The following is a 22,717-nucleotide window of genomic DNA, read 5'->3' as shown; positions in this document are numbered from 1 at the left end:
GATGATGGGTTGCTAGAGTGACAGAAGCTTAAACCCTAGTTTATGCATTGCTTCGTAAGGAGCTGATTTGGATCCATATGTCTAATGTTGTGGTTAGGTTTACCTTAATACTTCTTTTGTAGTTGCGGATGCTTGCAATAGGGGTTAATCATAAGTGGGATGCTTGTCCAAGTAAGGGCAGTACCCAAGCACCGGTCCACCCACATATCAAATTATCAAAGTACCGAACGCAAATCATATGAGCGTGATGAAAACTAGTTTGACGATAATTCCCATGTGTCCTCGGGAGCTCTTTTCTCATTATAAGAAATTGTCCAGGCTTGTCCTTTGCTACAAAAAGGATTGGGCCACCTTGCTGCACTTTATTTACTTTCATTGCTTATTACCCGTTACAATTTATCTTATCACAAAACTATCTGTTACCTACAGTTTCAGTGCTTGCAAAGAAAACCTTACTGAAAACTGCTTATCATTTCCTTCTGCTCCTCGTTGGGTTCGACACTCTTACTTATCGAAAGGACTACGATAAATCCCCTACACTTGTGGGTTATCAACAGGATTGATTGAATCCCTGACATCGTGGTTCATCCGATGAGATCATCGTGGAACATGTGGCAGCCAACATGGGTATCCAGATCCCGCTGTTGGTTATTGGCCGGAGAGATGTCTCGGTCATGTCTGCATGATTCCCGAACCCGTAGGGTCTATACATTTAAGGTTCGGTGAAGCTAGAGTTGTTATGGGAAATAGTATGTGGTTACCGAATGTTGTTCGGAGTCCTGGATGAGATCCCGGACTTCACGAGGACTTCCGGAATGGTCCAGAGATGAAGATTTATATATGGGAAGTCCTTATTCGGTCACCGGAAGTGTTTCGGGGTTTACCGGTATTGTACCGGGACCACCGAAGGGGTTCCAAGGGTCCACCGGGAGGGTCCACCTACCCCAGAGGGCCCTATGGGCTGAATATGGAGGGGAACTAGCCCCTATAGGTGGGCTGGGCGCCAACTCCCCCTAGGGCCCATGCGCCTAGGGTTGGGGGAAATCCTAAGGGGGGCGCCCCTACCTAGCTTGGGGGCCAAGCCTCCCCCTTGGCCGCCGCCCCCCCTCTAGATGCATCTAGAGGGGGCTGGCCCCCTCTCCCTTGCCCCTATAAATAATGGGGGGTGGGAGGGCTGCCGCACCCCTTCCCCTGGCGCAGCCCCTCCCTCCCCAACACCTCCTCCTCCTCCGTAGAGCTTGGCGAACCCTGCAGAAATACCACAAGCTCCACCACAACACCATCGTGCTGCCGGAGCTCTCCCTCAACTTCTCCTCTCCCCTTGCTGGATCAAGAAGGAGGAGACGTCCCCGGGCTGTACGTGTGTTGAACGCGGAGGCGTCGTCCGTTCAGCGTTAGATCGGATCTTCCGCGTTTTGAATCGCCGCGAGTACGACTCCATCATCCGCGTTCTAGCAACGCTTCCGCTTAGCGATCTTCAAAGGTATGAAGATGCACTTCCTCTCTCTCTCTCTCTCTTGTTGCTAGGATCTCCTAGATTGATCTTGGTGATGCATAGGAAAATTTTGAATTATTGCTACGTTCCCCGACAGCGCCGCCCCCCTCCTTGTCCTATTCGGACTCAAGGGGAGGGGGCGCGCGGCCTGCCCTGGCCGGCCCCTCTCTCTCTCTCCACTAGGGCCCATCGAGGCTAATTAGTTCCCCTGGGGGTTCAGGTAAGCCTTCGGCACTCCGGTTTTATCCGAAACTTCTCTGGAACACTTCCGGTGTCCGAATATAGTCGTCCAATATATCAATATTTATGCCTCGACCATTTTGAGACTCCTCGTCATGTCCGTGATCACATCCGGGACTCCGACCAATCTTTGGTACATCATATCACATAAACTCATAATACCAATCGTCATCGAACGTTAAGCGTGCGGACCCTACGGGTACGAGAACTATGTAGACATGACCGTGACACGTCTCTGGTTAATAACCAATAGCGGAAACTGGATGCTCACATTGGTTCCTACATATTCTACGAAGATCTTTATCGGTCAAACCACATAACAACATACGTTGTTCCCTTTGTCATCGGTATGTTACTTGCCTGAGATTCGATCGTCAGTATCTCAATACCTAGTTCAATCTCGTTACCGGCAAGTCTCTTTACTCGTTCCGTAAAACTTCATCCCGCAACTAACTCATTAGTCACAATGCTTGCAAGGCTTATAGTGATGAGTATTACCGAGAGGGCCCAGAGATACCTCTCCGAAACACGGAGTGACAAATCCTAATCTCGATCTATGCCAACCCAATAAACACCTTCGGAGACACCTGTAGAGCACCTTTATAATCACCCATTTACGTTGTGACGTTTGGTAGCACACAAAGTGTTCCTCCGTTATTCGGGAGTTGCATAATCTCGTAGTCTGAGGAACTTGTATAAGTCATGAAGAAAGTAGTACCAATGAAATTGACACGATCATAATGCTAAGCTAACGGATGTGTCATGTCCATCACATCATTCTCCTAATGATGTGATCCCGTTCATCAAATGACAACACATGTCTATGGTCAGGAAACATAACCATCTTTGATTAATGAGCTAGTCTAGTAGAGGCATACTAGGGACTCATATATTTTGTCTATGTATTCACACATGTACTAAGTTTCCAGTTAATACAATTCTAGCATGAATAAGAAACATTTATCATGAATTAAGGAAATAAATAACGACTTTATTATTGCCTCTAGGGCATATTTCCTTCAGAAGTTCCACTGGAGCAGGCAGATCAAGCACAACCAATTGATTGATCTCCATCTCAACATTATTGACTGAAGTACCCTCAAAAACAGAAATCACAGAAGAAAGACTGCTATCATTTGCTTGCATGATATGATCTTAATTATCCAAAACCAACTCCTATTGTTGTACCTCTTGAGCTTCCTATTGTGGCATAGCCCAATGGCCATCTTCCTCCCAATCTTCCTCTTCATATGCATCATTGTACAACTGATTGTTGTCAGGGTGAAAGCCTTGTTGATTAACTGCATGTTCTGGCAGGGGGTGGGATCAACATTGGGTGGTGGTATTGGATCTTCATTTGCAGGTCCACCACCAAGCATGTTCTCAAGCAAAACCTCAACTGAGCGAGACCAGGTATCTTCTTTGAATGTCTCTCCTTCAGACCAGTGCAGACTCTTGGGGATTTCACTCAGCTAGGTAACTCTAGCATGGATAAGTATCCTTCCCCTCCTAGTTTCATCTTTCTCCCACATAATAAATTTACCAAACCTGTTGATAGCATATATGAGATCGTTTGTGACCCAGAAATCAAAAGGGACCTGTCGTGGAATTGTCACGGCAGATGTCCTTGAGCTAGGACTTAGTCGTGGAGCCATCACAACTAGGAAGCTTGAAGGGGTTATGCGGGACAAGGAACACGAGGGTTTATACTGGTTCGGCCCCTTACAGTGAAGGTAAAAGCCTACATCCAGTTTGAGGTGATATTGATTAGGGTTACGATCGCCAGGAGCTAAGCAGCTATCCCCGGCTCTCGATGATATTGTTGTCGCCCTTAAACCGCTGCCGGGTCATCCCTTTATATAGGGAGGAAAACGCCCAGCAGCCATTAGAGTCCCGGCCGGCTCATAAGAGTGTCCGGCTCGGACTCTAAACTATACTTGCCTTACACTACAAGTTCTACTATAATAATGATTGCAACTACAGGCCTTAAGCCATATCCGGGTCTCAGCCCATCTCTGGCCCATCGTCTTGAAACTAGGCTCCGGGCTTCTGGCAATGACCGTACGAGTAACCCGGCCCCTCCTGGCGGGTGACTCTAAGGTCTATATCCTCAACATTAGGCCCCAGATTGATTTGAGCCGGCTCATGTCAATCTTCAACTCTTCTGACAGAAAAAATCTCCGGCTTACCATTTATGTGAAGGCCATAACCCGGAGTGACGTCATCCTCTGGACTCCGGATAATCCGCCATGACGTCATCCTCCATTAAGTCCGTTTTTTACTCCGCCAGATCCGCAATGGATCTTTGCTTTACTTTCATTCCGAAAATCGAGGCCTCGTGGGGGGAGATAACCATGCCGTGGTCTCCTTGAATCTCGCGCCCACTTATGACCTCGCCTTATAAATAGGCCGGCCCAACGGGCTCTTCTCACGCTCTCCTCTTGCTCCTCGCGCCGTCGCTCCTCTGCCCGAGCTCTGCCACTGCCGCCGTCGTCGCGCCCCTGATCTTCATCAACCCGGCCGCTGCATCAGCCTGACTCGGACCAGATAAACGGCGGCGACTTCCCCTCTTCTCCAACTCCGGTGAGTCTCTTCTGCCTTGTTAGAACAAATCTACGGTAGAGTTCAAACAGTTCATCCGTGTTCTTCGCCATTGTCCGCAGGCTTCAGTAGTTCTCGTAGTTGCCACCCTTGTTTGATCTTAGATATGTATAGACTTGCTGCAGTAGTTGTTTATTACTCATTTCACCTGCAAAACACACTTCTTTCCACTTCATAAGATCTCCTTCGAGCTCAAGAACTCCCCTGCGTCCGCATTTTAGGTCTAGAAAATTTTCTTTGCTCCGACCATTTTGATCCAAAAAAGTTACAGTAGTATGCGAAACCTGTTTTACCACACTTAGTAAAAACTGCAACCATTGAATCTTGGCGGCTTACATTTCCGGCTTAAAGAAAACACGCGTCGTAGAACTTTCCGGTTTAAAGAGAACCATGCTCTGTAGAATCCTCCGGCTTAACTGTGGTAAAGCCGTAGATAACCAGCTTACTCTGAATCCCCTGCGGCTTAAATAACCCACTGTATCTGAGTATATATCATTAGTCCCCTTCATAAGCCGCCATCTTAGTTTGAACGATAGATCTCCGGCTTATAATTAACCCGGATACTTTTCTCTTTATCATAGACTACCAACCTTCACCATGCCTCCCAAGGCTCCCATCACTTGCAACTGGATGAGGTCCAACGTCACCGAGGAGACCCTGGCCAATTTCGTTAAGTCCGGATATTTGCCTAAGAAGGAAATCATGTCCTACCGTGCCCCTGACCCGTCGGAAGAGAGACCACAGCCAAGGGATGTCGGGTGGTTGGTGCGACATATGCCAAAGGATGGCTTATCATTGTGGGAGCCAATAAAACGTCGCCGGTGCCTGGAAACGGGATGAGGCGAAGACATGCACGCCGGCGAATCTTACCCAGGTTCGGGGCTCTCCGAGGAGATAACACCCCTAGTCTTGCTCTGCGGGGTCTCCGCATGATCACTAGCTCGATAAAGAGTAGCTACAATCGCTCCTAGAGCTGTTGGGATCAAGGGAGAAGAAGAACAAGGCTAGCTCTTGCTTCTCTCTATCTATGGTGTGTGTGCGTGTGCTATCTTGGGTGCGAACCCTTTGCATGGGAGCTCCGGGGGGTTTATATAGGCCTACCCCTCGGGGGTACAATGGTAATCCGGCTGGGATCTGGTCCCAGCCCTCAGTGTCTACGCCTGCCGGCTTATCCGCCGGCTGCTGGGTCCCGCCGGCTGCCAGCTACTCGGTCGACAGGCCGGCCCCACCGCCTAGGGTTTTGTCGGCGGCTGCTTACTGTAGCCGCGCCTCTAATGATGAGGGCTTTGTCGAGGTGAGCATGGCTACAGTGGGCCGCCTCGGGGGCTATCACTATAGCCTCACCTCGTCTTGTCTCCTTAATGGGGCTCCTGCTTCGAGGAAGGGAGTAGCCGGCTTCCGGAGGCCGGCTATGCTCCCGGCCGACTAGGGAAAGCCGGGCCGCCTTCACGCCTCTCTCTGGCTGAAGGGGCCCGTGGTCCTTGGGCCGTACAGGAGGGGGTCGTGGATGACGTCGTAGCTGGCATGGCTACAGTGTCGGGCCGCACGGGAGACATCCCTCCCGTACGGCCTCCTGTAGCCATGCCCGCCTCGGGCTTCGGGGGTCGTGGGCCGCACTGTGGCCATGCCCCGTCAGGTCACCGTTATGTAGGAGCGGTTGTGGTCTTGGCCGGCTTCTAGGAGTCGGTGTCTTTCTTGGCCGGCTTCTTGGAGTCGGCGAGGCTGGGTCGCCCTCCGGGAGTCGGCTTTAATGGTAGTCGGCCCGGGAAGGCGGCCCAAATGCTTGGAGTGCTTGAAGGCCCAAAGGCCTGATAAATTTTCTGAAGAGCCAGGGGTAGCCGGTTTAGCTACCCGTGGCCACTTACTCCGACAGTAGTCCCCGAAGCTGATCGGGCTTCGAGGTGTAGTAGGGTTCGAGAAGCTCGAACAGCTTCCCATCGCGACAAGCCGGCAGCTGGGAGCCGGCCTTGGGCAGGCATGTCGCCTGAGCCGAAATCTTCTGGAGTCGGAGGGCGGGAATCCGCTGGCATGCGCGCCGGGCCGCGGGCCGGCCGCCGGCTGACGGTGCGCCACGTAGCCGGAAAGCCTGCTAGCCCACGCGCGAGACGGGACGTTGTCGCAGAGAGGGGGCCCGCCACGTCCACGCCCCGGCCCAGGCGCGTATCTTTTGCATCCCGGAACCGCCCGCACGTTCCGTGCGGCAGTTTCGGCTCGCACTTATGCGTAATAAACGCGAGACGTGGGGGGAGTGGGCGCAGTTAATCCCACGTCTCCCCCCCACGTCCGGCCTCTTCGGCCGCGTGAGGCTATAAGTAGGGGGAGGTGGAGGGCGGCAGACCCTCGCACGCTCCTCCTACTCCCTTCGTCTTCTCGCCTCGCTCGTTCTCGCAACAGCGCCTCGCCGCCGCGCTCTTCCTCCGCACGCTCCTCCGCCGCCGTGCTAGCTTCCGCCATGCCTCCCCACGTAGAGCAGCGTGGCGGGGATTGGGATGGCTCCATCGTCCACAACGACCACATCGACTTCCTCCGCGACACACGGCGTCTTCCCAGTGCGGACAAAGTGGAGGTCCGCCTCGCGCCGGAGAAAGAAATCAGGCCGCGCCGCGGGATGGCGAGCGGGTGGTCTTCCGCTCACACTTCCTGCGCGGCTTCGGCTTGCCAGTGAGCGCCTTCTTCCGCACCTGGCTGGACTTCTATCAGCTCCAGCCGCACCACCTCACCCCCAACGCGGTGGTGCTGCTGTCGTCCTTCGTCACCCTGTGCGAGGGCTAACTCGGCGTCCTCCCCACCCTTGAGCTCTGGGGGGAGTTCTTCCAGTCGAAGCTGGGTACGCGCAACCAGGGCGTGCCGGCCCACACTGGCGCCTTCATCGCGTCGCGGAGATCGGGCGCCGACAACCCCTTCCCCGTCATCACGCTGATCCAATCGGTGACGAAGTGGCAGAAATCATACTTCTACATGCGGAACATCGCTTCACGGGGCGACTACGTCAACCTGCCGGCTTACGTAGCCGGCCCGCCGGCGGGGAGGCTGCCCCAGTGGTCCTTCCGGACGGTGACGCTGTCGCAGGGAGGAAACGCCGCCATCGCCCGCCTGCGGGTGATGGTCCAAACGGAGGGCCTGACGGGGCCCGACCTCCTGGCCGCGTTCGTCACACGCCGGGTCCTTCCGCTCCAGAGCCGGCCTCATCTGATCTGTCAGATGAGCGGCCAGCTCGACCCGAGCCGGATGTGCACCATGGAGATGCCGCGGGCCGACGCGGCCGGCATGGTGAACTACCTCGCCAACTGCCAGCTTCCCGACGACTGGCAATTCGGCAAGGAGCCATACAGCCGCGCCAATCCTCCGCCTACGGTACACTCCCCTTCTCTTTTTCTCTTTGTGGCCGAGTTCCTCCGGGCCGACTCTGACTCAGTCGGTTCGCTCTTTCGACAGAGTCCTCTGCTTCGGCCGGCCAGCGGGGCGGACATGGAGCGCCGCTTCCTCCCCGACCGGACCAAGCACGACCAGGAGGACCCCGATCTGGGGGCGGTCCACATGGAGGAAGCCGCAGAGCCGGCTGGTGGCCAAGCCGGCGGCGAAGCAGGCGGCGCCGGGCTCTCCGCGACCTTCGATGATTGGCCGGACGAGGACGAAGCCGAAGTCGTCCCGCCCCGCCAGCCGGCCTCCGGACACGGCGCGGGCTCCTCCGGCGCGCAGCCTGCTCGGGGTAGAGGCCAGAAACGTCGCGCCACCCAGGGCATGTTCGGTAGCCGGACGAAGAAGCCGAGGGGTGGGGCGGCGGCCACCAGGCGGGAAGAAGCGGCCGCGAAGGCGGCTCGCTTCCGCAAAGTGGTGAAGCAGCCGCAGGCTGTGTCAGCGTAAGCTTTCTTTCTTTCTGTGTATTATCCTTCTTTCTTTTCTTGGGTGGTCTTCTGAACCTTTGTCTTCTTTTCTTTGATCAGAGCTCCACTGTCACTCGAGCGGGCGGCCGCCGGCTCCGTTGTCGAGTCGCCGGGGGGCTCTGGGAGCACCACCCGCCGCGTGGATCCCCGCGCCGCCCTCCTAGAGGCGACGGAAAGGAACGCGCGGGAGGCGCGGGAGGAGCGGGAAGCGCGGGAGGCGGAGGCACGGAAGGCAGCCGCCGTCCAGGCAGCTCGGGCCGAGGAGGCGGCGAAGGCGCTTGCCGAGGCCGCAGCCAAGGCCCAGGCAGAGGCCGAGGCCGAAGCGGCGCCAGGGGAGGCCTTGATGGTCACCCCCCTGCGCGCCATGGCGCCCGGGGACGCGGATCCCTCGCCAGGGGGAGCCAGCGGTTCCCAGCCGGGTCTGGGCGGTAGCGGTGACGACGTCATCTTCGTGAGGGAGGCGCCGGGGCCGACTCCTCCAACCAGGGCGGCCCAAGGCGGTCAGACCGAGCCTGCGCCCGCACAGTCGGCGGAAGGCGAGCCGGCCGCGGGAGCTGCGGTGGCGGTCCGGGTTCCGCCAAGCCGGCGCGCAGGGAAGGCCGCGTCGGAGCCGCAGAAGGCGGCGTCGGAGCCACGGCCGGCCGTGGGCTCCAGCTCGTCGGCCCAAGACGCGGAGGCGGCCAGCGCTACCTCCGGGTGGACGCCAGGCGGAGGGTCAGCCGTAGTGAACATCGCCGCGCAAGACGTCCGGACCCGGCTCTAGGGCCAAGCCACGGCGCTGCGGCAGTTCACCGACGAGTTCCTCGCCACGCGGGCTGCCATCCGGGTTAGTATTCTCATTTTCTTCTTGATTTCTCTCGTGGGGGCGCGTCAACGCACCCACTGGGTGTAGTCCCCGAGATTCGGGCCGACTGCTGAGCAGTCGGCTCGGATCTTCCTTGATGATTTCTCGTCGTTGCTTTCGTTCTCACGTCGATCTTCTGTCCATCTTGCAGGACTATCACAACCTCCGAGCGGCCGCCTTCAACTCCCAGGCTCGGGAGCTGACGCAGAAGACCGCCGATCTCGCTGAAAGCCGAGGTATGTGACTTGATCTCTATCTCATGTGCGGGCGCGTCAGCGCACCCACTGGGTGTAGTCCCCGAGGTTCGGGCCGACTGCTGAGCAGTCGGCTCGGATCTTCCTTGATGTTTTCTCATCGTTCTTCTTGTTCTTCTATCTCTGCAGCGGCCAACGCCAGTCTGAGGGCACAGCTGGGGGAGTCCCAGACTGCTCTTCATGCCAAGGACGCGGAGCTTGCCGCCTTGGTGCAGGAGCGCGACCGCCTGGTCAAGAAGCTGGCCGACCAGGAGGAAAGCCACAAGGCGGCGCTGAAGGCCGCGCAGGACCGCGAAGCCGCCCTCCAGGCCGAGTTCGAGACGGAGGCGGTTGCCTGGGACGAAGCCAGGCAGACTCTGGTCTCCGGCTATGGCCAGATTGAGGATCTGGTTGACGGTAAGTCGTCTACCCCTTCGTCCTTTCTTGCCATCTGTCATTTTGACTTGTTTTTCTGACTTGGGGTTCTTCTTTTCTTTTCTGCGCAGAGTACTTCCCCGGCTATTCCACTGCCGCCAACCAGGCCATCGAAGCTCGTCGCCAGGAGAAGAGGCGAGCCGGCTTCGAGATTTCGCCGACTGCCGGCCGCTCGCTGGAGGAGCAGCTCCTGGCGATCCAGGCTCGTATCTAGCCGGCTCACAGGCTGCTCCGCCAGCTTCAGCGTGCCGGGTCGCAGGTCTTGGCCGCCCTCTGGCCCGGCCAAGCGATCCCGCGCACTCCCAGCCGGACCGCCGACTGGCTGGAGGTGGCCGTCGGGCGCTTCGAGGCTTGGAAGGCGTCAGCGGCTCGCTCCGGCGCCGGGCGGGCGCTGGAGTTCGTCAAGGCCTGGTACCCAGGCCTGAATCTAGACCAGCTGGCCACCTGGCGGCAGCAAGCGGACGCGGAGCTGGAGCCGGCCCGGCCGGCCATCATTCAGCGAGCTTCGGCAATCGCCGACTACACCGACACCAACGTCTTCGCCCCCGAGGTGGACGACAATGGAGTCGCCCAGCCGGAAGATTGGTTCGGGCTGGACCCGGTGCACGGCGAGGACTCGGCGGAGGAGATCGACTCCAGCGACGAGGGCGAAGAGGAGGAGGAGGGTGAAGACGTCGAGCCGGCTGGTGGAGCAGCCGGTCAGCCTGACCGCGCCTCCAGCACTACGCTGCGTGCGAGTGCGTCTCCTGTTGCGGGAGGCGGTCAAGCCGGGACCAGCTAGGCGGCCACTCCTTCAGCCGGCGAGCTGCCTTCACCGACCAACTCGGCCTTCGCGCCTTTGTCTTCTTTCTTTTGTTTCCTGTCTTGTTACTTTTGAACAATGTTTTTGGTTAAGTCTGCGCAGTTCCACCCACTGGGTGTATTGAAACTCAAGTCCGTTGCCGCCTATCGGGGGCTTTTATGTATATAAGTTATGCGATCGGCTTTTCCTTGTACTTTTGCTTTTTGTCCTTCTGCTTTTTTCCTTTGCCGCCCTCCCTTGGTTGTCGTCTCCCTAGTCAAACAGTTGCTCTGCAATCTGTAGCCGGGGAGTGCCGGGCCGATTGGGGAGGGGGAAGTACTCGGTCCGACTTAAGCTAAGTTTTTAGGAAGCCGGCCAGCCGGCTGCTGTGACAGCCGGCAGGCATATATGGAGGCCGTCTTTTTGCTATATAGGTTAGTTGTTCCTTAGCCGTTTTCGTGTGGGCGTCCTTTCTGTCTTCTCTCTTGCTAGTCGGTCAGTCAGTTCTTTGAGCTGCGACTTTCAACAAGAGAGGACTGGGGAGCCGGCGCACTACTTTGCTGACTTCGGGAAGAACTTATAATATAGCTTAAGGCGGCCAGTCCCCGGGCCGACTAGTCGGACCCGGTGCCGGACAAGAATTCAAAATGTAATAAGACATTCATGGATATGACACTCGTCATCCATAGATAAATAAAAGGCAGTCCCCGAGTACTGTTCGGGGGGCCTGTTGGTTTGTAACTTAATACAAAAAGGGGTAACGTGATACATACTGCTTTTCAGCTGTAAAATCGTCTTAGGAGGTTTGCGTTCCATGGTCGCTCCGACTCCTTGCCGGAGTCGTCTCTCTTGCGTGCTCTTGGCTTTTGCGCGTCGATCAAGTAGTAGGAGTCGTTGCCGAGTGCCTTGCTGACGACGAAGGGGCCTTCCCAAGGGGCCGAGAGCTTGTGCTGGCCAGCTGTTCGCTGGATCAGCCGGAGCACAAGGTCGCCCTCTTGGAAGGATCTTGGCTTGACCTTGCGGTTGTAGTAGCGGCGCAGGCCTTGCTGGTAGATGGCGGACCGGCTGAGGGCTAACAGCCGGCCTTCTTCTAGTAGGTCGACGCCATCTTCTCTTGCTTCTTTGGCTTCCTCCTCCGTGTACATGGTGATCCGAGGCGAGTCGAACTCGATGTCTGTTGGGATGACAGCCTCGGCACCGTACACGAGGAAGAATGGAGTGAAGCCGGTTGACTTGTTGGGTGTAGTGCGCAGACTCCAGAGGACAGCCGGCAGCTCTTCGAGCCAGCAGCCGGCCGATCGCTCCAGTGGTACAACCAGTCGGGGCTTGATGCCGGAGAGGATAAGTCCATTTGCTCGCTCGACCTGGCCGTTTGACTGCGGGTGGGCAACGGACGCTAAGTCCAGTCGGATGCCCTGTGTCGTGCCGTTGTCGGTGATGATGCTGTGCGGCACGCCGTACCGAGTAGTGATGTCGGTGATGAATGTCACGGCAGTCGGCCCGTTCAGCTTCTTGATGGGCTTGGCTTCGATCCACTTTGTGAGCTTGTCCACCGCAACGAGCAGGTGTGTCATGCCACCGCGGGCCGTCTTCAAAGGGCCCACCATGTCCAGTCCCCAGACGGCGAAAGGCCAGGTGAGGGGAATGGTCTTGAGGGCAGAAGCCGGCAGGTGTTGTTTGGAACTGAAGACTTGACATCCTCTGCAGGTCTTGACTATTTATTTAGCATCCTCCAAGGCAGTCGACCAAAAGAACCCATGGCGGAAAGCCTTGGCCACGAGGGATCTTGAGGCGGCGTGCTGGCCGCATTCGCCTTGGTGGATGTCTTTGAGGATTGCCACTCCTTTTTCTGGCTCGACGCAACGCTGGAAGACTCCAGTAACGCTGCGCTTCACCAGCTCCCTGTTGATTATTGTGTATGCTGCGGCTCGTCGTTGCACTAGTCTTGCTGCGATCTCATCAGTCGGGAGCTCTCTGCTGACTAGGAACTTGAGGATGGGCTGGGCCCATGAGGGAGCTGTGACTTCTTCTGCTGTTATCGTGGCCACCATGACTCGGGTGGGTGGGTTGGGTGTTGCGTTGGGGTCGACCACCGCTTCTTGCGTCGTTGCAGTCCCCGGGCCGACTGCTGCAGTCCCCGGGCCGGGCTCTGAGGTCCCTGGGCCGGGTGCGACTACGTCGGTTCCCGGGGCAGTCGTCGAAGTCCCCGTGCCGCCTGCGGGATTTCTTGAGCCGGATCCGGCTGTTTCTGGCGCAGGCGGTACGAAGATGGAATCCGACTCTGGAGACGGCTTGATGGACGGCTTGAGGAGGCGCTGGAGGGAGACGCCAGTCGGTATGGCTTGTCGGGTGGAGCCGATCCGTGCTAGGGCATCTGCTTGGTCGTAGGAGAAAGACGGCTGCCAGGGCGGCCGGCCTCCCTTCTTCTTGGGAGCAGGCCGCTCTTCGGGCTGCTTGTCTTCAACTGTGGCCACCTGCCGACTGGAGGAAGTCGGCATGGGGCCCTTGCGCTTGTGGTCGTTCTGGTAGGGGCGCCGGTTTGAGTCGCCAGCCGGCTGCTTGGGAGCCGGAGCGACTACCTTCCCCGAGGCGTCCTCTCGGAGCTCGGTCTTCATGGAGGAGTCGGCAGTGGCGTATTTGTCGGTGATGACGAGTAGCTCGTCGAGGGTGGCGGGCTCGTCGCAGAGGAGTCGGTGCTTGAGGAGGGTGCCCTCTCGGCACCCGGCAGTGAAGTACTCGATGGCCTGGACCTCATGCACTCCCTCGCAGGAGTTGCGGAGCTCGGCCCATCGCGTGAGGTAGTCGCGGGTCGACTCGTTGGGCCCTTGGACGCAGAGGGAGAGCTGGCGAGGCTTGGGAGGCCGCTTGTAGGTGCTGGTGAAGTTGCGGACGAAAACCTCGGTGAAGTCCAGCCAGCTGTTGATGCTGTAGGGCTTGAGGCTGTTGAGCCATGTGCGCGCCGTGCCCTGCAGCAGCAGGGGGACGTACTTCACGGCAATGCGCCGGTTGCCGTTGGCGATGCTGACGGCTGTGGAGTAGTCGATGAGCCAATCTTCCGGCTTCACCGAGCTGTTGTACTTGGGCGTGTCTCTGGGGAGCGAGAACCCTTTGGGGAAGGGCTCGTCGCGGATGCGGGGGCCAAAGCATGGCGGGCCGACATCGTCTTCTTCTTCTAACGCCAGGGACCGAGCAAGGCGGTCGATCCTGTGGCGGGCGTCACTCTCGCCGATTCCTTCTCGGCGGCCGAGTCGGTCGCCAAGAGTCGGATGGGTGACAGGCGGTGGAGTGAGGCGTCTTTCTATTCGAGGCGGAGGAGGAGGTAGGTTTCCCTGATGTTCAACCGCCCGAGGGCGGCCTTCCGCGTCGCGCTCGATAGTGATGCGGGTCCGGCTGCGGCTGGCAGCCGGCTCCTTGTCTTTCTTCTGGCGCGTGCCGCTGTCGGGGTGGCGTAGACGGGGCGATCTGCGCCCAACATGCTGGCAACGGCTGCGCCGCGCTTCTGGACGAAGCCGGCTCGGCTCGGGCCGCTCGGCGGCGGCGTCTCGAAGGCGGCGCGGTCGACTTCGCGCTGGTGGGCCTCGGTGAGGCGTCTCATCAAGGCTATCTTCTTGCTCTCCGTGATGAGGGCAAGACGGCGTCCCTCCAGGGTCTCGGCGTCGGCGTTGGCCGGGAGGGGGATGGAGAGGTCGTGCATCGCTGCTTGCTGAGCGTCGCGGGCGCTCCCGCCCGAGTTGGAGACGTGGCTGATGACCAGCACTTCGGTGACAGCGCTGCTGCCGCTGTCAGCTCGAGGGAGTGGGACGTCGAAGACCACCACGTCGGAGGGGTAGGCGTCGAGCGACGCGGTGTCGGAGTCGATGAGCATCGGGTCAGTGGAGTCGACAGACTCCATGTCCGCAGCAGGCTCGCTGGAGACGTGAAGTTGGTCGAGGAGGCTGACGAGGCGGCTCTCGGGGTAGTCGGTGCCTGCGTCGGACGCAGGCCCGTCGGAGATGCGGGTCTCGCCGAGCAGATCGGCGAGGCGGCTCGCTACGCAGGCGTCGTCGACGCCTTGCAGCGCGTCGGGGCAAGCGCCATCGGGCGCAGCAGGCTGGCTGCGCTCGCGGGGAAGGAAGAAGGTTCCCGTCCAGAACAGGTCTCCGGACGACAGTGCACCTGGCCCCACGGTGGGTGCCAAATGTCGGGTGGTTGGTGCGACATATGCCAAAGGATGGCTTATCATTGTGGGAGCCAATAAAACGTCGCCGGTGCCTGGAAACGGGATGAGGCGAAGACATGCACGCCGGCGAATCTTACCCAGGTTCGGGGCTCTCCGAGGAGATAACACCCCTAGTCCTGCTCTGCGGGGTCTCCGCATGATCACTAGCTCGTTAAAGAGTAGCTACAATCGCTCCTAGAGCTGTTGGGATCAAGGGAGAAGAAGAACAAGGCTAGCTCTTGCTTCTCTCTATCTATGGTGTGTGTGCGTGTGCTATCTTGGGTGCGAACCCTTTGCATGGGAGCTCCGGGGGGTTTATATAGGCCTACCCCCCGGGGGTACAATGGTAATCCGGCTGGGATCTGGTCCCAGCCGTCAGTGTCTACGCCTGCCGGCTTCTCCGCCGGCTGCTGGGTCCCGCCGGCTGCTGGGTCCCGCCGGCTGCCGGCTACTCGGTCGATAGGCCGGCCCCACCGCCTAGGGTTTTGTCGGCGGCTGCTTACTGTAGCCGCGCCTCTGATGATGAGGGCTTTGTCGAGGTGAGCATGGCTACAGTGGGCCGCCTCGGGGGCTATCACTGTAGCCTCACCTCGTCTTGTCTCCTTAATGGGGCTCCTGCTTCGAGGAAGGGAGTAGCCGGCTTCCGGAGGCCGGCTATGCTCCCGGCCGACTAGGGAAAGCCGGGCCGCCTTCACGCCTCTCTCTGGCTGAAGGGGCCCGCGGTCCTTGGGCCGTACAGGAGGGGGTCGTGGATGACGTCGTAGCTGGCGTGGCTACAGTGCCGGGCCGCACGGGAGACATCCCTCCCGTACGGCCTCCTGTAGCCATGCCCGCCTCGGGCTTCGGGGGTCATGGGCCGCACTGTGGCCATGCCCCGTCAGGTCACCGTTATGTAGGAGCGGTTGTGGTCTTGGCCGGCTTCTAGGAGTCGGTGTCTTTCTTGGCCGGCTTCTTGGAGTCGGCGAGGCTGGGTCGCCCTCCGGGAGTCGGCTTTAATGGTAGTCGGCCCGGGAAGGCGGCCCAAATGCTTGGAGTGCTTGAAGGCCCAAAGGCCTGATAAATTTTCTGAAGAGCCAGGGGTAGCCGGTTTAGTTACCCGTGGCCACTTACTCCGACAAGGGACGAGGAGGTAGTGATCTTCGCAGACCATATGAGCCGGGGCTTCGCACCGCCCGGCTCAACGTTTTTCAGGGACGTGCTCAACTTCTTTGACCTACGGCCTCAGGATATAGGACCCAACTCCGTATCCAACATCTGCAACTTCCAAGTCTTTTGCGAAGTGTATCTTGGAGAAGAGCCGAGTCTGCTGCTCTTCAGAGAGCTGTTTTACTTAAACCGCCAAAATGAGTGCGCCAACGGGCCAAGTCTAGAGTTAGGTGGCATCTCCATCCAGCGGCGTAGGGACTGTCTTTTCCCTTACGCAGAGCCGCCAAGCCACTCCAAGGACTGGAATATGACTTGGTTCTACTGCCAAGATACGTCCCCGGCTGACGAGAAACCGCTGCCCGGCTTTCGCCCAACACGTCGAGAGCCGACTCATCCGCTGTCGGACAAACTGACTGCAGCGGAACGCCAGCCTCTGCTTCCAACTATCAATAAAATCAAGGCCCTGCTAGGCAATGGTCTGAACGGAATTGACCTGGTCCGGGTCTGGATCTCATGGCGGGTGATCCCATTGAGCCGCCGCCCCGGCTTAATGTGTGAGTACACCAGGCGAAAGGATGACCCGCAGAGGCACAGTCGCAATGATCTTCCAGAAGACGTTGCAGAGGAAGAGACCAAGGCTCTTCTAAACGAGAGCCTGGCAGATTGCGGAAGAACCGGGTTAGCCCCCTTCTGCAAGACCAATCCAGCCCCAGCGGTAAGCCGCTGACTTTAACTTTTATCTTCATCTGTATATACCCTTTATCTGAACCGTTTTAAGAATCAATCATTATATCTTTCAGGCTGATGATAAGTTCTGGCGGGTCAAATATGACCATGAGGCGGCCAAGAAGGCCAGGAAGGCGAAGAAAGCCGCCAAGAAAGCCGCCCCTCGCAAAAAGGGAAGCAGACCCACTGCTTCGGAGCTAATGCAATTAAGCGACAGCTCCGAGTCAGAGGTAACCCTTAAACCTTTAAATTCTTGCTGTATATGTTGTTTGCTGCTGTCCGCCTTATCAATACTTGCTTATTGACAGGATGACACCGGCGCCAGTAACCCGGTGGTCGAAGAGGTAACATCACTTTCCTCCGGCTCGGAGCCCTTGCCACAGCTGAAAGTCCGAAGGGTAACCCGGAAAGTAAGCTTTTCACATCCTTTAGCTCATCAAGACCCTCAATTTCTTTTGAAGCAGCAGGTTCACGAGAGCTGGCGTCACACCCGGGCCCGCAAGGACACCGACCTCTCCGCCGGGTTACCCGACGCAACAAGGAAGCGTCGCACTGAGGTTTTTTCTCACTTGTAACCTTTTCATCCGTTGGCGGGTGTTATCCGTCAGCCACTCAACTCTTCTGACTCCAATTATCAAGAGACCTCCCCCTCTTCGGGTGACTCCATGCAGTCAAATCTGCCGGCCTTCAAGACTGCGCCCGGGTAACAACAATCTTCTTACATTATCTTTGTCTGTACTTACTCTTTGTGTGCCTAACACTTCTGTCTTTTCAGCGCCCAGGCAAAGCTCACCAAAAGAGCGAAGAAGACCAGGTCAGCCGGAGTGCCAGACTTACCTGACCCGGAGGCGACGGCTCAAGAGCCGCCAGCTGTCTCCGCCCCCGAAGCCACCACTCCAATGGACACGGCGCCTGAGGCCCCTGCCCCGACTACCAAGGCAACGACCGAAGCTTCGGTTAACCTGGAGGCCTCCAGCTCAGCTCCACCAGCAGACGACCCGGACGTGGTAATCACCCGGACGGAATTCGTTGAGCCGGGGAGACCGACCGCGTTGGCCAAATGCTCCGCAAAGGGGGAGTTGCTGCAGCCCCACCGGGTGAACCTGGACCTCTCCGGCTACACCGACTTGAGCATTGGAGAGCTCGTCTCTGGCTACATCAGCCAAGTACACAAGAGCCGGGACGCCGAGGTTGCCATGGTCAACCAGATCCAACAAAAATCTGAGGTATCCTTCTGCTGTCTTCTTACTTTACTGCATAGTTACCTTTGCCATGCTAGCCCCCAAGTCGACGACTTATACTTGAATATGTTGTAGACTTAGGTTCCGGCTTACTCAACTGAGCCGGCAATATGTAGATAGATACGTTCAATATGCATTAGCCCCCAAGTGCCAAGTGTCTTTGCTTGGAAAACGCTTGGGACTTATATAATGACTGTTAATAACCCGGAAATATATGTAGGCTGTTGGCAAGAAACTAGAGGCGGACCTTGCGGATCTCAAGAGCCGGCTGAAGATGCAGGAGACGGAGACCCGGAAGGCAAACGCCAAGTTTGTATCCAGCATCGCCACTCAAGAAAAATTGAAGACCGAGTTTGATGCTGAAAGAAAAGCCTGGGTCGAAGAGAAGGCCGCACTGGTGACCCGGGCGGAACAGGCGGAGAAGGCTCTCGCTGAGAAGACCGCCGAGCTCTCCGGCCTAAAGCGCCAGGTTTCCCAAATGGTGGCTGCTATCTTCGGTAAGTCGCCTCACCGGCTTTCATCAAGTTAGTATATGTCATGATTCATCCTTGTCACCGGCTTATCTGACTCTGTTAAACAGGTCCCAGGAGTGCCAACCTCAACCAGAGCGTGGTCACCAAGTTAAAGGCCGTGTACACCCTGGTGGAATAGCTCTACACCGGGTCACAGCGTGCCTTAGCTGTGGTGGCCCTATCCAACGAGGTGCCAACTCATCTGGCCGAAGTCCTGCGCCGGCTCGCTGTTCTGCCGCAACGGATCCAGGAGCTACGACGGGCCTCCACGAGAGCCGGAGCAATCGCCGCGCTGAGCCGGGCCAAAGCATTCCTGCCGGAGCTAGACCCGGCAGACATCTCCCTGGGTTACCCAAGCCTGGAGGAAGACGGCTCAGCCTTCGACCAGAAGGACTTCGCGGTGTGTGTGAAGGTTGTACGCCCGGTGGCCACCCTCCTCGGGAACGACACCGACTTAACCAAGTACCAGCCAGGTTATGATGCGGAGAATCAGAGGATTCCAACCCCTCGCTATGAAGCCCTCAATCTGATCCCTCCGGCTCGTCAACACACCTTCGCCCCGGAGATTGACCCGGCCAGGTTAATTGACGAAGAAGCCCAATTCGAAGCTCTTAGCGGCATCGACTGGAAATCATCAACCTTCGAGGTCTTGGGATCAGCCGGAGGAGAAGACAGGAATGAGCCAGGGACTTCAACTCAGCGGGCATCATAATTTAGCTGGCGGTTTATCAAACATTGTTCCATCTTTTAGACTTGAAGAGTTATTGTAATAGAGTAGGTGTAACAGTTTATCTCTGCCGTGCCATCGTGCACGTTTTGAATGCAAAAGCCCTTTGAATTTGTCTCCTTGATGTTTCTCCGGGTCATAATCATCCCTTTGTTTTTCTCAACCTCAAAAGGTGCCTTTAAGTATCTGCATAGAAAGGCAAATCACAAGTCTCGAGGCGGCTTACCGGCCTGAGAATTAGGTGTTTGAGATAGATAACCCGGAATATGAATCAAAAAAGACTGGTCCTTAATTATACTCTGAACATAGCCGTAACAATCACACTTAACGGCCTGTAAGTATACTTCCGGTTTATATAACCCGGGTAGTAAGGTTGACACCTTAACTCTGATTTACTTGTCTTGATGACACCCATGATGTGCAACTAACACTGTAAACCAAAGTTAAGCCGGCAAGTGAGACCCGGCCATGCATACCTCAGAGTGAACTTGTGAAAAAGCAGAAGAACTTAGGGGCTTCCGGTTCGAATACGACCAGAGACCCGGCCCAAAGGGGTTAAGCCAAGATTCGGATACGATCATATAGCCCCCAGTGGATGTGGCGATGCCAATCAAGAGGGTACCGACAGCTATGTTCTCTTTGGTTTCGAATACGACCCATGTTTGAACAGGAAGCCCCCGAGTGATTCTTAAAATTGTTTAACGACGCTGATTCGAATACGATCCACGTCGGTTCTCAGAGGGATTAAACTATGGTTCAAATATTACCAAAGGCAACCTCCCAATGAGCTCGGCACTTTGCCAATCAAATGGGTATCGATAGTTATGTTCTCTTTGGTTCGGATACGACCTATGTTTGAACAGGAAGCCCCCAAGTGACTTTACCGCTTACGGCTAGATTCGAATACGATCATAAGCCGGATCCTCCTTTGAGTCAGCATGTAATCTTGTAACAACACACGCATATTTGGAGGAGAAAAAAGGACAGAGGTCCTGCTTTATTGCTTATCATAATATATACATGGCTGAGATAAATATGTACACCACGAGAGCCGGTAGCTCAAGTGTAGTAAGGCCGAAGCTGAGCTATGTTCCACGGCCGACGGGTCTCTTCCTCAGACTTACGTGAATCTTTGTGCCCCCGAATGTCAATGAGGTAATACGACCCATTGTACAAGTTCTTGCTGACCACAAAGGGCCCTTCCCAAGGTGGGGATAACTTGTGTGCATCTGTTTGATCCTGGATGAGCCGGAGCACAAGGTCGCCTTAATGGAAGACCCGGGATTTGACCCGGCGGCTATGATAACGGCGCAAGTCTTGTTGGTAAATCGCTGACCGGGCTGCTGCCACATCACGCTGTTCATCCAACAAGTCAAGAGCATCTTGGCGCGCCTGTTCATTATCCGTCTCAACATAAGCCGCCACGCGAGGTGAGTCGTGACGGATGTCACTGGGGAGGACTGCTTCCGCTCCATAAACCATGAAGAAAGGCGTGAAGCCTGTAGATCTATTAGGAGTAGTATTGATGCCCCATAAGACGGAGGGCAAATCCTCCACCCAACAACCCGGCGTCCGTTGCAAAGGGACCAAAAGCCGGGGCTTGATGCCCTTCAGAATCTCCTGATTAGCTCTCTCAGCTTGACCATTGGATTGAGGATGAGCCACTGAAGAAACATCAAGTCGGATATGCTCTCGTTGACAAAACTCCTCCATGGCGCCTTTGGAAAGATTGGTGCCATTGTCAGTTATAATGCTGTGCGGAAAGCCAAAACGGAAAATCACCTTTTTCATAAATTGAACCGCCGTGGCTGCATCACACTTGCTAACTGGCTCAGCTTCCACCCACTTTGTGAATTTGTCAACTGCCACCAAGAGGTGGGTCTTCTTATCCTTGGACCGTTTAAAAGGCCCAACCATATCAAGCCCCCAGACCGCAAAGGGCCAAGTGATTGGGATCATCCTCAACTCCTGAGCCGGCACATGAGCCCGTCGTGAGAACCTTTGGCAACCATCACATTTACTGACCAAGTCGTCTGCATCAGCATGAGCCGTCAGCCAATAAAAACCATGACGGAAAGCCTTGGCCACAAGGGATTTTGAGCCGGCATGATGGCCACAATCCCCTTCATGGATCTCACGCAAGATCTCTTGGCCTTCCTCAGGGGAGATACAACGTTGAAATGCCCCTGAAACACTGCGATGATGTAACTCGCCATCGATGACGATCATTGACTTAGCCCGCCGGGTTATTTGCCTGGCCAAAGTTTAATCCTCAGGCAACTCTCCCCGGGTTATATAAGCCAGATATGGCATTGTCCAGTCTGGTATGGCATGAAGAGCCGCCACCAGTCGTGCCTCCGGGTCAGGGATAGCCAAGTCCTCCTCTGTAGGCAACTTAACCGAAGGGTTATACAGGACATCCAGGAAAGTGTTAGGCGGCACCGGCTTTCACTGAGAGCCTAGCCGGCTTAAAGCATCAGCCGCCTCGTTCTTCCTGCGATCAATGTGCTCTACTTGGTATCCCTGAAAGTGCCCAGCAATGGCATCAACCTCGCGGCGATAAGCCGCCATGAGAGGATCCTTAGAATCCCACGTGCCTGATACTTGTTGAGCCACCAAGTCTGAGTCACCAAAGCACCTTACCCGGCTTAAGCTCATCTCCTTAGCCACCCGAAGACCGTGGAGCAAAGCCTCGTATTCAGCCGCATTGTTAGTGCAAGGAAACATCAACTGTAGCACATAATGGAACTTGTCGCCCTTAGGGGAAGCCAATACGACGCTAGCCCCCGAGCCCTCCAGCTGTCTGGACCCATCAAAGTGAATAGTCCAATAAGTGTTATGCGGCTTTTTCTCAGGCACTTGTGACTCTGTCCAATCATTGATGAAACCCACCAAAGCCTGGGATTTAACAGCAGTACGTGGCACATATTTGAGGCCATGAGGCCTAAGTTCTATAGCCCACTTAGCAATTCTCCCTGTGGCCTCTCTGTTCTGAATAATATCACCAAGAGGGGCAGAACTGACCACAGTGATGGGATGACCCTGAAAATAATGCTTAAGCTTCCGGCTCGCCATGAACACACCATATATGAGCTTCTGCCAATGCGGGTACCGCTGCTTGGACTCAATGAGCACTTCGCTGAGATAATAAACCGGCCGCTGAACCGGGTGCTCCTTACCCACCTCCTTGCGCTCCACCACAATAGCCACGCTGACGGCTCATGCGTTTGCCGCCACATACAGTAGCAAGGGCTCCTTATCAACTGGAGCAGCAAGGACTGGGGGCTCTGCCAGCTGCTTTTTGAAATCCTCAAAAGCGGTATTAGCTGCATCATTCCAGACAAAGTTATCAGTCTTCTTCATCAACTGATATAAGGGCATGGCCTTCTCACCCAAACGGCTTATAAACCGGCTTAAAGCAGCAATGCGACCCGCCAAGCGCTGGACGTCATTTATACACGCCGGCTTAGCTAGGGAGGTGATGGCCTTGATCTTCTCCGGGTTAGCCTCAATACCTCTGTCAGAAACCAAAAAGCCCAATAGTTTGCCTGCAGGAACACCAAAAACACACTTGGCCGGGTTAAGCATCATCTTATAGACCCGGAGATTATCAAAGGTTTCCCTTAAATCATCTATCAGGGTTTCCTCTTTGAT

This window comes from Triticum aestivum, chromosome 5D (assembly GCF_018294505.1).
Source record: "Triticum aestivum cultivar Chinese Spring chromosome 5D, IWGSC CS RefSeq v2.1, whole genome shotgun sequence".
Classification (NCBI taxonomy): Eukaryota; Viridiplantae; Streptophyta; class Magnoliopsida; order Poales; family Poaceae; genus Triticum; species Triticum aestivum.
Note: the sequence above shows the minus strand (reverse complement) of the source record.